An 11,594-nucleotide genomic window follows, 5' to 3' on the forward strand; every position below is an offset into this window, starting at 1 on the left:
TTAGAGAACGTTGTGGCACTTTCTTCAACCCCAAGCTAGGATTTTTATTTCATCCTTGGTTTTGTAAGAACCCCAGGATCCAAATGCCATGAGAGATGAGACCGTGTCACTTGTACAAAATTTCATGTCTGCCCAGCAGCCAGTCTTTGCACAGAGTGAATGAATGAATGAATGAATGAATGTCTAAAAGGGTGCCAAGCTGTCAAATCAGATAAAATTCAACACACTTCTAAAGTAAATATGACCTTCTGTCCTTATAAGGGGCACCCACATGTCATAGAATTGGTGAATTGAAAATCCCTGAGAAGCCTGTAATTTTGGAATCAGGAGACATAAGAATACCAATCTTCCTTTTCTTGCACTAGGTAAATCCCTCTCTCTCTCTTTTTTAATAACAACTGAGAAACATAAATCAGGACTGGCCCTGAGATTTTGGTACATTAGTTAAACTTTCTTCGGCCACAAAATAAGGAAACTAATCGCCTGCTTCCCTTACAGGGGTCAGTGAGGATAAAGTATCTGGAGCTGTACAAGGGTCAGGATACACAGGAAATGCTTTGAAGACCATGGCCTGTCCTGCAAACGGTGGGTATAATTTTTCCTGCATTTGGGAAAGCTCCCCCTGCTATAGCCAAGAGTCCAGATGAGATGAACTACCCAACCTTTCCACTGTCCTGGTGGCTCTCAGAGGCAGCTACAAAGCTTTTCATGGCCAGGATTGGGGACGGGGGGTGGGGGGACAGCTTTGCAGAGTGGGAACCTGCCTGAGCCAGGCATGAGAGCCCAAGGCCAACCAGCAACCAGGTGGGGACCCTGAGCAAGGCCCAGCCTCTCCCTAGATGTGACGGTGGCCGAAAAGCAGCTACACCTCCTGCCAGACGTGAGTTCCCAGGGGAGCTCCGAAGGGCATACTCAGCCAGACAGGGGCAGGACCAGGCTAGGGGAGTGGAGGGCCTTCCTGCCAGGCTCTGTCTGCAAACCTCAAGGCAAGGTGCCCACAAAAAAGCCAGCTCATAAACCTCCTTAATGAGAAAGGAAAGCAGAGGCTGACAGAGATGAGGGAGAGAGAAGATTCAGGGCCAGAGCCCACTCCGCTCTGCTCCGTGCCAAGGCTCCTGAGACTTTGACATTTGGAAAAGATCTGGCCTGGTGGAGCCAAGGATTTGGGACAGGGCTCCTTCCGGCTCCCGGGAGTGTCAAGAAGAAGAGAAGGAGGAGGAGGAAAATGACTCAGCTGAAATGAAGAGAAATGTATTTTTATAAAAAGCGAAACGATGAAAGGCACAAAGGAACAAAATGGAGCCCCAGGATGGGGTCCAAATGCCTTCTCAGAGTAAGTGGGGCGAATCTGCAAAAAAGCTCGAGAACTCACTAGGGTTTCTAAACCGAGAATAACACCACGAAAATGAAGAGCATCCTCGGGGCTGGCCAGGTCTGTGGTCCCCAGGGGCTGGTGCCCACCTCTTCAGGAGAGACGCTTAAAAACCATCCAGCAGGGTGGAAGCATCTCCACACTTTTGATACGGAAAGTGTAGTGAGTTCTGTGACGGTGGAGTCGGGTGGAAAGATGACCTCGGCCCGGGCACCTCGAAGGGGGCTGGAGAGCCCTAGGACTCCTCCCTCGCTCTCTCACATTCACGAAACAGGGGCACCTCGAGGGAGGGAGGTGGAAGGAAGTGCCCTCCTCAGAGGTTGACACAACTCCATCCCCTCCGACAGCCAAGGTCAGATGACCGATTGCAAAAGCTTCATCTTGAAATATTCAGTGGTGAGCAAGCCTGATAATGAGAAGAGATGAGAGAACAAAGAGAAGCCACAGCTCTGTGTCTCCCTTCCCCTGGGTCATCCAGTAAGTGCTGGGTTCACAATGGGGTTCCACCCCCTCCAGGGCATAGAACGGGCATGGAACTCCATGGAAACTCACATTTCCAGAAAAGGGGAGTCTGGGAAGAAGAGTTCAGCTCAGTATGGACTACATTCTAACAGAAAATAGGGAACCAGCAGAGAATTCCTTCCCCTCCCCCACCAGACCCTACAGTCATCCCAGAATCTTCAAGAAGAGAAGCCATCCCTCTGACCCATTCAAACAATAGCCCACAGGGGAAGGGGGTGTGGGGACTGGGTTGCGGGGCCCTCTGGCCTCCTAGTGGTCATGGCTCTGCCAAGGAATGGGGCCAGCTGCCCTCTCGAGGCCCTTCTCTGCTGGGCATGAATGTCCCAGGAATCCTTTCCCAACCTCTGGGTTTCTACACAGACCCCCACAGGCAGAGATGGAAGTAAGCTCAATACATATGTTTCCAGGGCCTGCGGCCTCAGAAGCTATGTCATTTAGGGGAAGCAGAAACGGAATTAAATGTGCAAGAGATTTGTTGGGGAAAGGCTGGGAAGGATCACGCAGAGCGGGCTGGAGCTGGAGCAGGCAGGCAGAGCCTCAGACCGTGGTGCAGGCCTGCCACCTGCCAAGGGGGAGGAGGACAGAGGGAAGGCTGCGCAAGACTACAGAGAAGCTCTGAGAAAGTGTCAGCGAGGGTACGGGACCAAAGAGCAATGGGTACACCTAGAGGAGGGCTGTGTTGAGAAGGCATGGCCTCCTTGGTCCCCTACCCCGTGTGGTAAGTCCTGCTGAGAGCAGCCTGGACACTGAGATGGGCCCCAAAGGAGAGGCAGGAGGAGGCCAAGCTAGCTACAGAGCACTGCAGGGAGACCTGGGCCTCACTAGCTACAGAGCACTGCAGGGAGACCTGGGCCTCGCTAGCTACAGAGCGCCGCAGGGAGACCTGGGCCTCGCTCTCCCACCCTCCCACCGCGGCGCCATTGCCAGCACTTTTTAAAATACATTTAAGCAGGGCACTGTACTCAGTTCTTAAGAATGGTTCTACCTACGGCCAGCCCTTGGGCAAGAGGTTTCACAGGGTTATTGTGAGAAATGAATAAGAGAATGAATCTAACAGTAATATTCAACCCAGAAGGCCCACACTAGAGGTTCGCAAAATCATGGCTCACAGATCAAATATTGCCCTACATGTATTTGGTTTGACTCACATGGTGATTTTTTTAAAAGCCAGATTAGTTGCCAGAAGGTACAAGCCATAAAAATGCAGATTTCCAGCTTCTCTTCAAGAATAAAAACATCCACCGATCGATCCCAAGTCCTCTTTCCAGTTCCCCACAGTCCCTACCGCTCCCTGTTGTCCTAACAGGACAACGCTAATGTACTTGATGAGCCTGGCCCCCATAGACCACCTGCCTACACTCATGGATGCATCCAAGCCACTCATGGTCATTCCATTTCCTAAGGGGATACAAAGAGGGGCATTCAGAAAACTGAAACAGAGTGCCAGGAAATTAAAATATAAGCAAGAAAAATGAAAAATACAATAAAATACCTAGGAGCTCAATGTGGTAAAATCCCTCAGAAAGAGTTGATTTATGGAAGAAAAATATAAGAAAGGAGATCAGTCTCAGAGACTTAACATCCAAACAGCAGGAATTCCAGAATAAGGGAACAGTAGAAATGGTAGGGAGAAAATTGTCTAAGAAAGAACATAGAACTGAAGGACATGACTCGTCAGACCAAAAAGGCCTAAGGAGGACCCGAGACAGTGAATGAAAGCCAGCCCCATAATATGCATTTTTGTGAAATTTCTAGACTCCTAGGAATAAAGAAGAAAAATCCCGGAAGCTTCTAAGGGGCAGGGGGAGGAGGTACATAAAAAGAATCAAGAATCGGCATGGACTTGGACTTCTCAAAAGTTCTCACAGTTTTAGAAGCCAGAAGACAAAGGAGCAAGACTTCTGCATGCTAAGGAAAGTAATTCTACACCCAGTCCGATCTCCAATTAAGTGGGCGTACAATCCAGATACTTTTTAAAACATGCAAAGTCTCAAAACATCTCCCTTTCAAACATCCTTCCACAGGAAGCTCCCGGAGGCTGTGCTCCACCAACATGAGGGAGTAAAGTGAGAACAAAGACATAATCAGATCCAGGAAGCCGAGATCTAGCACAGGAGAAAGGGAAGGGACTTCCCAGGAGGACAGTAAGAAGGGTCTGGGGGGGAGCAGAGCAGAGGACAGAGGTTGACCACAGGTGATCACTCCAAGGCACTGTCAGGAAGCTTAGGAATAAGTTAGTGATGGTTAAATTAGTTACATGAAACTAAGCGAACCAAAAATGAGCAAAAGACTTGAACAGGCGTTTGAGAGAAGACGACATCCAGCTAGCTCATAAGCACATGAAAAAGACCCCAACAACATTAGTCATTAGGAAAATGCAAATTAAGGCCACAACGGTAATCACTCTCCACCCAGAAGAATTGATCAAATGGAGGACGACAGACAATCCTAAGTGCTGAGAAGGCAGAGAAGCAACTGGCCTTCTCATATGTTGCACATGGGGACACAAATGGTGCCTATGGCGACACCGGTAAACTCTCTGGCAACTTCTTATACAGATGAATGTCTGTCCATCTTATGGCAGCAGCCCTACTCCTAGGAATGTGTCCACAGAAATGAGTGCATAGAGCCAGAAAAACACTAGTACAAGAATATTCAGAGTAGCTCTGTGCCTGACTGCCAAAATCTGGAACCAGCCCAAATGCCCATGGATAAACAAAGCAAAGGAATACAGGAACACAACTCAGCGTTGTGAATGAAAGGAATGAATGACGGAGACACACGATCACATGGATGAATCTTTAAAACATAAGGAGAGTAAGAAGCCAGCCAAAAAAGAATACATCGGGTCTGAGTCTAGTGATATAAGGTTAAAAAGAAGAAAAACTAGTCTGTGGAATTGGAATTCGAAATAGTGGTTATCTCTTATGGGGAGGGGGAGGGGGCAGGGCCAGGCAGGTGCTAACTGACAGGGACGCGAGGGAACACTCTGGGGATGTCATAGTTCTTGGGCCACAAGTGTATCGTATGTGAAAGACATGAAGCCACACACTTGAGATGAATATGTCTCACTACGTGTGATTTATTCCTCAATAAAGTCTTGAAAGGAAACTAAACAAATCAGAAAAGGTACATCATTAATTCCATGAAAAGTAAAAAGTTATATTTAATAAGAAAATGTAATCGTGGCACACTCCCTGTAAGTATAGACGGGGCTCAGCGGTAAATGGTAATTACACGGTGGTAACAATGGATAAATACACGATCTATATGGATTCAACCAGAATCCGTACTGGTTGGATGGGCAGGAGGGCAGTATGTATGTGAGAACAGCTGAGGGTTAGGGGATGAGCAAAGAGAGCTAAATACAAATACTGTGTAGCTGGCAGTCATAGACAATGTCTAAAATCAGAAAAACAAAGTCATAGCAGCGAGGCATATTATTCAGACATCTGGAGGAAAGTATTGGAAGAAAAAGCTAAAGGACAGCAAAGGGTTGTTGGTGGGGAGGAGTGAGGCAGGTAGTGTGGTTCTGCTAGAATTCAGTTTGGCAGAAAGTTAACAGAAACGCAAAACAAAATCCCTTCATTAAGCCAGAAAGGCATTTCTGTGCCAGGTAAAATTCTGCAGATAAGTAACTCAGGGCTGCTCCACAAAGTTCGCAGAGACTCTGGCTCCTCTTTCTTGTTGCTCTACCACACACGTGGCCTCCAGTTTCAAGATCACCTTATAGTTCAACATGACTGCTCCAGCTCCAGCCATCAAATCCATATTCCTGCCAGCGGGACGGATAAAGGGTGTATCCCCATTGTCTTTTCGGGATGTTTCCCTGACGTGACCACACAACAGTTCTGTGTAAACCTCACTGGCCAGAACTGAGTCCCATGGTCACTCCTCGTTGCAAGGGAGATTGGAAAAAAAAATCTCTATTCTGAAAAGCCATGTGCCAGTGATGGAAAAAGGAGTCTCTGCCAATAGAACTTGTGTTTAAAATTTTTAAACTATATATAGGTACTAGTTAGCTAAAAGTTAAAATTTAAAAGGAAAGAAATAGAACAAGCAGCCACCAGCCCAGTGAGGAGCGGTTTTGCTTGGTGGACCGGCACAACAGGCTCACTGGTCCTGAGGACACACCTGGGCAGATGACTGAAGACACCTAGTGGGTGCAGGATCACCACTTCCGGCCTCCCACCAGGCCCCAGGAGCCAGAAGCAGGCCCGCAGAAGGATCACTGAGAAGCTGGCCTTGTGGAGGGAAGGTATTGAGTGGCGTGCACGGGGCCATGACCTACCATGAGTGACCACTTGACAACACCCTTGCGAGTAGCCCCAGGCTCTGGAATCTTTCCTCAACTCCCACATTTAGACCGGGGTTTGAAAAAGAGAGAGTTGCACGATGCCCCCAGAAGATGGAAATTATTATTCCTCCTTTACAGATAAGGAAACAGATGCCCAGAAGTTAAGCAACTTCCCCAGGTCACAACAGCAGTTGCCGAGACTTGACCTCAGGAATCCCCGAGACCGAGTCCCGGTTTCTCTCCTCCACGAGACAGGCACTCCTCCAAGGGGCCTGGCGGCCACCCGCAGCTTTTGGATTCTCTGCAGGGCCACATCAGGCCTGTCAATAAGTCACAAGAAGCAGTGACTCATCTGAAGACAAGATAAACAACAGGGAGGCCCAGTGGGATGAGAGGCCCGGTTTCCTAGGAAGTTGCCTTCTGCAGGGCCGCGAGAGTACACAGTCAGCCGGCAGGAACCCCTTCTGCAAACACCAGCAAGCAGTTTGCAGACAAAGAGAAAGTGCTGCTGGTATCCAGAAAGGGGCGGCCAAGCTGGGAGCTGCAGAGTTATTTCAATCCTGAAAGGGCTTTTGTCAAGCCTGGGCTATGAGCCTGAGCATATAGAATTCCAAGCCTTTCCCTTCCAATTTCTCCAAAACCAGAAAGAAAAGTCATTCTCTGCTGTTTTAAGGATAGTTATCTGCTGCCTTCCATCTGAGAATCTCAAATGTTTCACCAACATTTCTAGGTAAAACTACAGACCCCACGAGTGACTTTGGGACGGTCATTTCCTCTCCCTGAATCCCAGGTCTCAGTGGGGAAGCAGATGGTTCTCAGAGAGATGGAGGCAATTTGGCAGGGGGCAGAGGGAGCTTTTGGAGCCCCAGAACCCATCTTGGCCAGATCTGTCTGGATGCAATGGGCTTCTGAGAACCACCCAAAGCCCAGAGCCCAGAAGGCCCAACAGGAAAGTGGCAGGTGGGTCAGGGAGAACCGGATAGACAGAAGTAAGCAGAGGGCAAGGCAGAGCAGGTAGAGCCCAGCAGGAGGGACTCAGCCCAGGGCTCAGCACCTGCAGAGACCCAGGTCAAGGTAGGACCCCACACCCAGCAAGACTCTTCTATCAGGCAAGAGATCCAGGTGGAAGTCAGTCAAAGCTTGGTCATCAGGAAACAGGCCTGCCGAGCTCCGGGTCAGAGCAAGGTGATAGCATGCTGACTCAGCCAGAGAGACCTTACAGACTTTTCACACTCCCTGACAGCTCGTGGGAACAAGGCCTGCCTCTGCAGTTGAGGCAGCTTCAAAAGTTCACAGACTACAGGAGAGGGAGCCTGGAAAGCAATTCAGGCTGCTGGGCTCCCTCCCTCCTGTCCCGCTGCTTACAGGTCCTTCTTCTCCAAATCATCAGAGGCTAAGTAAGGGTCCTCCAGACCAGTCCTGAGACTGTGACAGCAACCAGGACAAAGTCCTTTGCTCCGGCATCACCCCTTCCTGCACTCCTCCAGCTTGAATGGGACTTCCAAATGCGTGAATTTTATCTCTGACCCAATTCAAATGTTCTATTGTGATTTTCAAATGACTTACCCTCACTGCACCCCACCACCCAGCACAATGCCATTTACTCAGAAGAACCCGGTTAATATCTTTATTTTTGACTTGACTTGAAAATAACCTAATCAAGGAAATTTAAAAACAACTATATGAGAAAATGACAATATATAAATAAGCATGAGGGGCGCCTGGGTGGCTCAGTTGGTTAAGTGTCTGCCTTCGTCTCAGGTCATGATCCTGGAGTCCTGGGCTCGAGCCCCGGCCATAAGGTTCCTTGCTCAGTGGGGAGCCTGCTTCCCCCTCTCTCTGCTGCTCCCCCTGCTTGTGCATGCTCTGTGTGTGTGCATCAAATAATTAAATAAAATCATTTTTAAAATAAATAAACACTAAATGATGCCATGCAAAGAAAAGTTGTATATTCTGAGGAAGCGTTGAAAATATAAGTGAATCAGAAAGAGGAGCCATTAATCTTGGAGAAGGTGAGTTTTGAGCCAGCCTGCAGGAGAAAGAGAGTTTGGACTTATACATTAGAGTTCTTTTGGCACAAGCAACAGCAATCTAGTTCAAAGTAGCTTAAGCCCAACAAGAAAAGAAAAAGGAAGGAAGGAAAGAAAGAAGGGAGGGAGGGATGAAAGAGGAAAGAATAGGGCCGCTTTATTGCTCAGGTAACGGGATCTAGACTACATCCAGGTGCTCGAATGCTAGGTTATCAGGAAACTGCCTCTCTCCATTCCACTTTCCTCTGTGGCGGCTTCATTCCAAGGCAGGCTCCCTGAAAGCGGGCTTCCTAGACTTAGATCTCACAGTTTTGTCACCTCCGCAGGAAGACAGCAGGTAGTTGAGAGGGGATTTAAGAAAAAGGAAAAAAAAAAAAAATACTGTGGTTGTAAAGAAATCCCGGGGGTTGATTTGCTACTGCCACAGCTTCACCTGGAAAACCCTCACTACGACATGTGTCCTTAGTTTACCTCGGGACCAGACTCACCCCTGCAGCCAGCAAGGTGTGGCGTTCTCTTCCACTCGGCTGCGTCAAGGGCTCAACCCTCGAATCACGGAGCTAAGGCCAGCCCCACCCTAAGCAGGTGGTAAGAGATTTCCCCAAAGGAAGTTGAGAGATGCGGCTACCAAAAAGAAAGGGGCATGGATACCAGGGAGCAAAGCTCAACAGAGCCCTACAGGCACCGGGTAGAGGAGTAGGGGGAGGCTGGGCAGACTTGACACTGATGGTTCCTGCATCTAGGGCCCAACCTTCCATCTAAGGACTCCCCTGGCTCCCAGGCAGTCATAGGAAGGTTCCCTGCCTCCCCTGTCTCCCCGTAGGAGATTCCCAAGCCAAAGCCAAGGTTCCGGAGAAGAGCTTGGAGCTCCCAGAGCCGGGATAGATCAGCCCCACTCCCTTCCAACCCCTCGCAGCCACCACCCGGCCTGCAGGTGTCCAGCGGCGGCCCAGAGGCCCAGAGGCCACACCTGCAGCCTCTGCGGGCCACCGGCCCCCACCAGGGCCCTCCCAGCTGCAGGCGCACAGACGCTCACATGTCATTCCAGTGGAGCCCAGGCCTCCAGGAGCCGAGAGAAGTGTATCAGCAGCTTTCGCTCTGCCATTCCTACACATTTTTAGCCTCCTGGACGAAAGAATCCAATCCGGCTCATCTGCCTCTCCCCACAGACCTCAGAATCCAGCCGGAGCCAGTATGTCACACTTCCTGCAGCCTCCCTGGGGTCAGGAGTTCACCCGCTGAACCACTGCCTGGGGAGCAGGGGTCTTAATAAGCATTCCACCCTTCCCCAGAGCTCCAACAGCTGTGTGTCCCTCCCACCCCCGCTCCGAAGGGAAGAGACCAAATAAAGCAGGAGGAGGAATTACGTGTGCAGAGAAGCTGCCCGTGGGATTCCAAGTCCGGAGGTCAGACTCTCAGTCAGGACTTCGAGCAGGTCATTTTTCGGTTCCTGCCTTGGTTTTCCCATGGGTAAGAGGAGGCTGAAAAAGATCATTTCAAGGAAGTGAGCTGGGCTTTGAGACAGTTCTCCGTCCAGGTTCTGCTGGGTCCAACAGGACCTCAAAACCAAGCCAACTACGTTCGTAAGGAACTTTCTAGACTCCCAGCCCCACCTTAGGAGCGAGAACTGCAGTCTGTCCCAGCTTGCATCTTCAGTTCTCCGTCTACCCAGGGCACTGGATAAAGCAGAAATCTGGAGGACTCTGCCACCAGCTGCAGGCAATGGCTCCCTGAGCATTTCTCAGAGGTGACCAGAGGCTGGCAGAGGGGCCGAAGCAGGACAGGCTAGAGTGTCCCAAAACTCTAGGGCCTAGGCTCCTACATTGTGTGTGGGAACCCCGAAGTCCAGGGGGCCTCTGCGGATTCATGACCTGCCGCTCAGAGCGTTACATGTATTTATAAAGACAACAAAAACAGGGAGATGGAGAGGCTACAAAGTTTAAGGAGAGGGATGAAAAAAACTAAATATATGGCTGGGTTAGAACAGGCAAGAGGGAGGTGGTTCCTGGCTGGTAGTCCAGAACTCAAATGTTATTTATTTAAAAAATAATAATAATAAGACAGAAAGAAAAATTAAAAGAAACAAAGTTTGGATAAAGCACCTTTTGTGCACCAGGCTTGGGAGTATACAACTACTTATAAAGGCCAGACCCCACTTGGGAGCAAGACTAACTATAAGGCCTTTGTGTACAAGGTGCTTCAAAAGGACAGACCTAACAAAATCACTTAAGTGGGAATTAGGGCAAGTTCTGGCAATTGTATTAGACGATTTTGGTTGCCAGTGGCAGCAGCCCAATTCAAACTGGTTTAAGCCAACAACGGGAATTTATTGGCTAAAAAGTTCAGGTTCCAGCTTCAGGCATAGTTGGATCCAGGCTCAGACAGTGCCATGAGGACTCAGCCACCTCCTCTCCATCTCTCAGGCCTGATTCTCTCCATGCCAGTTTCATTCTAGGATGCCACGTGGCATCCCTTGGATGCTGCAGGCTTACAGCCTCCTTCCCACTGGCATTCACTGAGGAAAAAGAGCTTCTCCTTCCCAAGGGTTCTCACTGGCCTGTGTTGTTGTTTTGTTTTGTTTTGTTTTTTCCACAGTCATTGTGGCCAGGGAGAAGATTGCTCAGAGCAGAACCACATAGAGAGTCTCTGATATAAGAGCCCGGAACTCTGAGAGAAAGGCCTGGACTGGAGATTTAAAAGGGATTCATTGGGATAAAGATAGAGCCAGGATTGCCAGCTTTGCCATTGCCCAGCTGTGGGGCCTTGAGGAAGTCAGTGTCCCGCTGTGAACCTGTTTCCTCTTCTGTGAATGGAATTAGCAGTGCCTGCTGCAGATGGCTACTATGGAGACAGAGCAAGATAACCTTTGTAAAGTACCTAGGTTGTACCTCACTCAACCATAGCGCTACTATTCTTTTTTCTATTTTCCATTTGTTTCTCACTTTAGTTTCCCTTTTCCCTATTTCTATCTTAAGACTGCTAACAGGCTCCCTACCCTTCCGCATGGCTCAGTGTCCTGGGAATGCTGGGGTAAAGAGAAGGAAAGGTGCGTGGGCTACAGGGCCTCATGACACCCAAGCCCCCCCCCCCATTCACTTCAGCATGCTCTGTCTTGCAGCTGTAGACTAGGAGGCAGGGATGGGGCCTGCCATGTGCCCCCAAGGGGCTGAGGCTGAGCTGGAGCTCCTAGGGCCTGTGGCTGGAGCAGGACTTTCCACCCGAGGCATCGTGAACTATCAAGAACTACAGGGCCAGGGCAGGACCACCAGGCAAGCCAAAGGCAGAGCCTCCAAGCATGAATCTCTGGTGTGGAGGCATCAAGGAAGGAATGGGTAGGGGCCGCCTGGTGAAGAAGGTGGGAACAGGAGAGGGA

Source organism: Meles meles, chromosome 3, assembly GCF_922984935.1.
Source record: "Meles meles chromosome 3, mMelMel3.1 paternal haplotype, whole genome shotgun sequence".
In the NCBI taxonomy this organism is placed as follows: Eukaryota; Metazoa; Chordata; class Mammalia; order Carnivora; family Mustelidae; genus Meles; species Meles meles.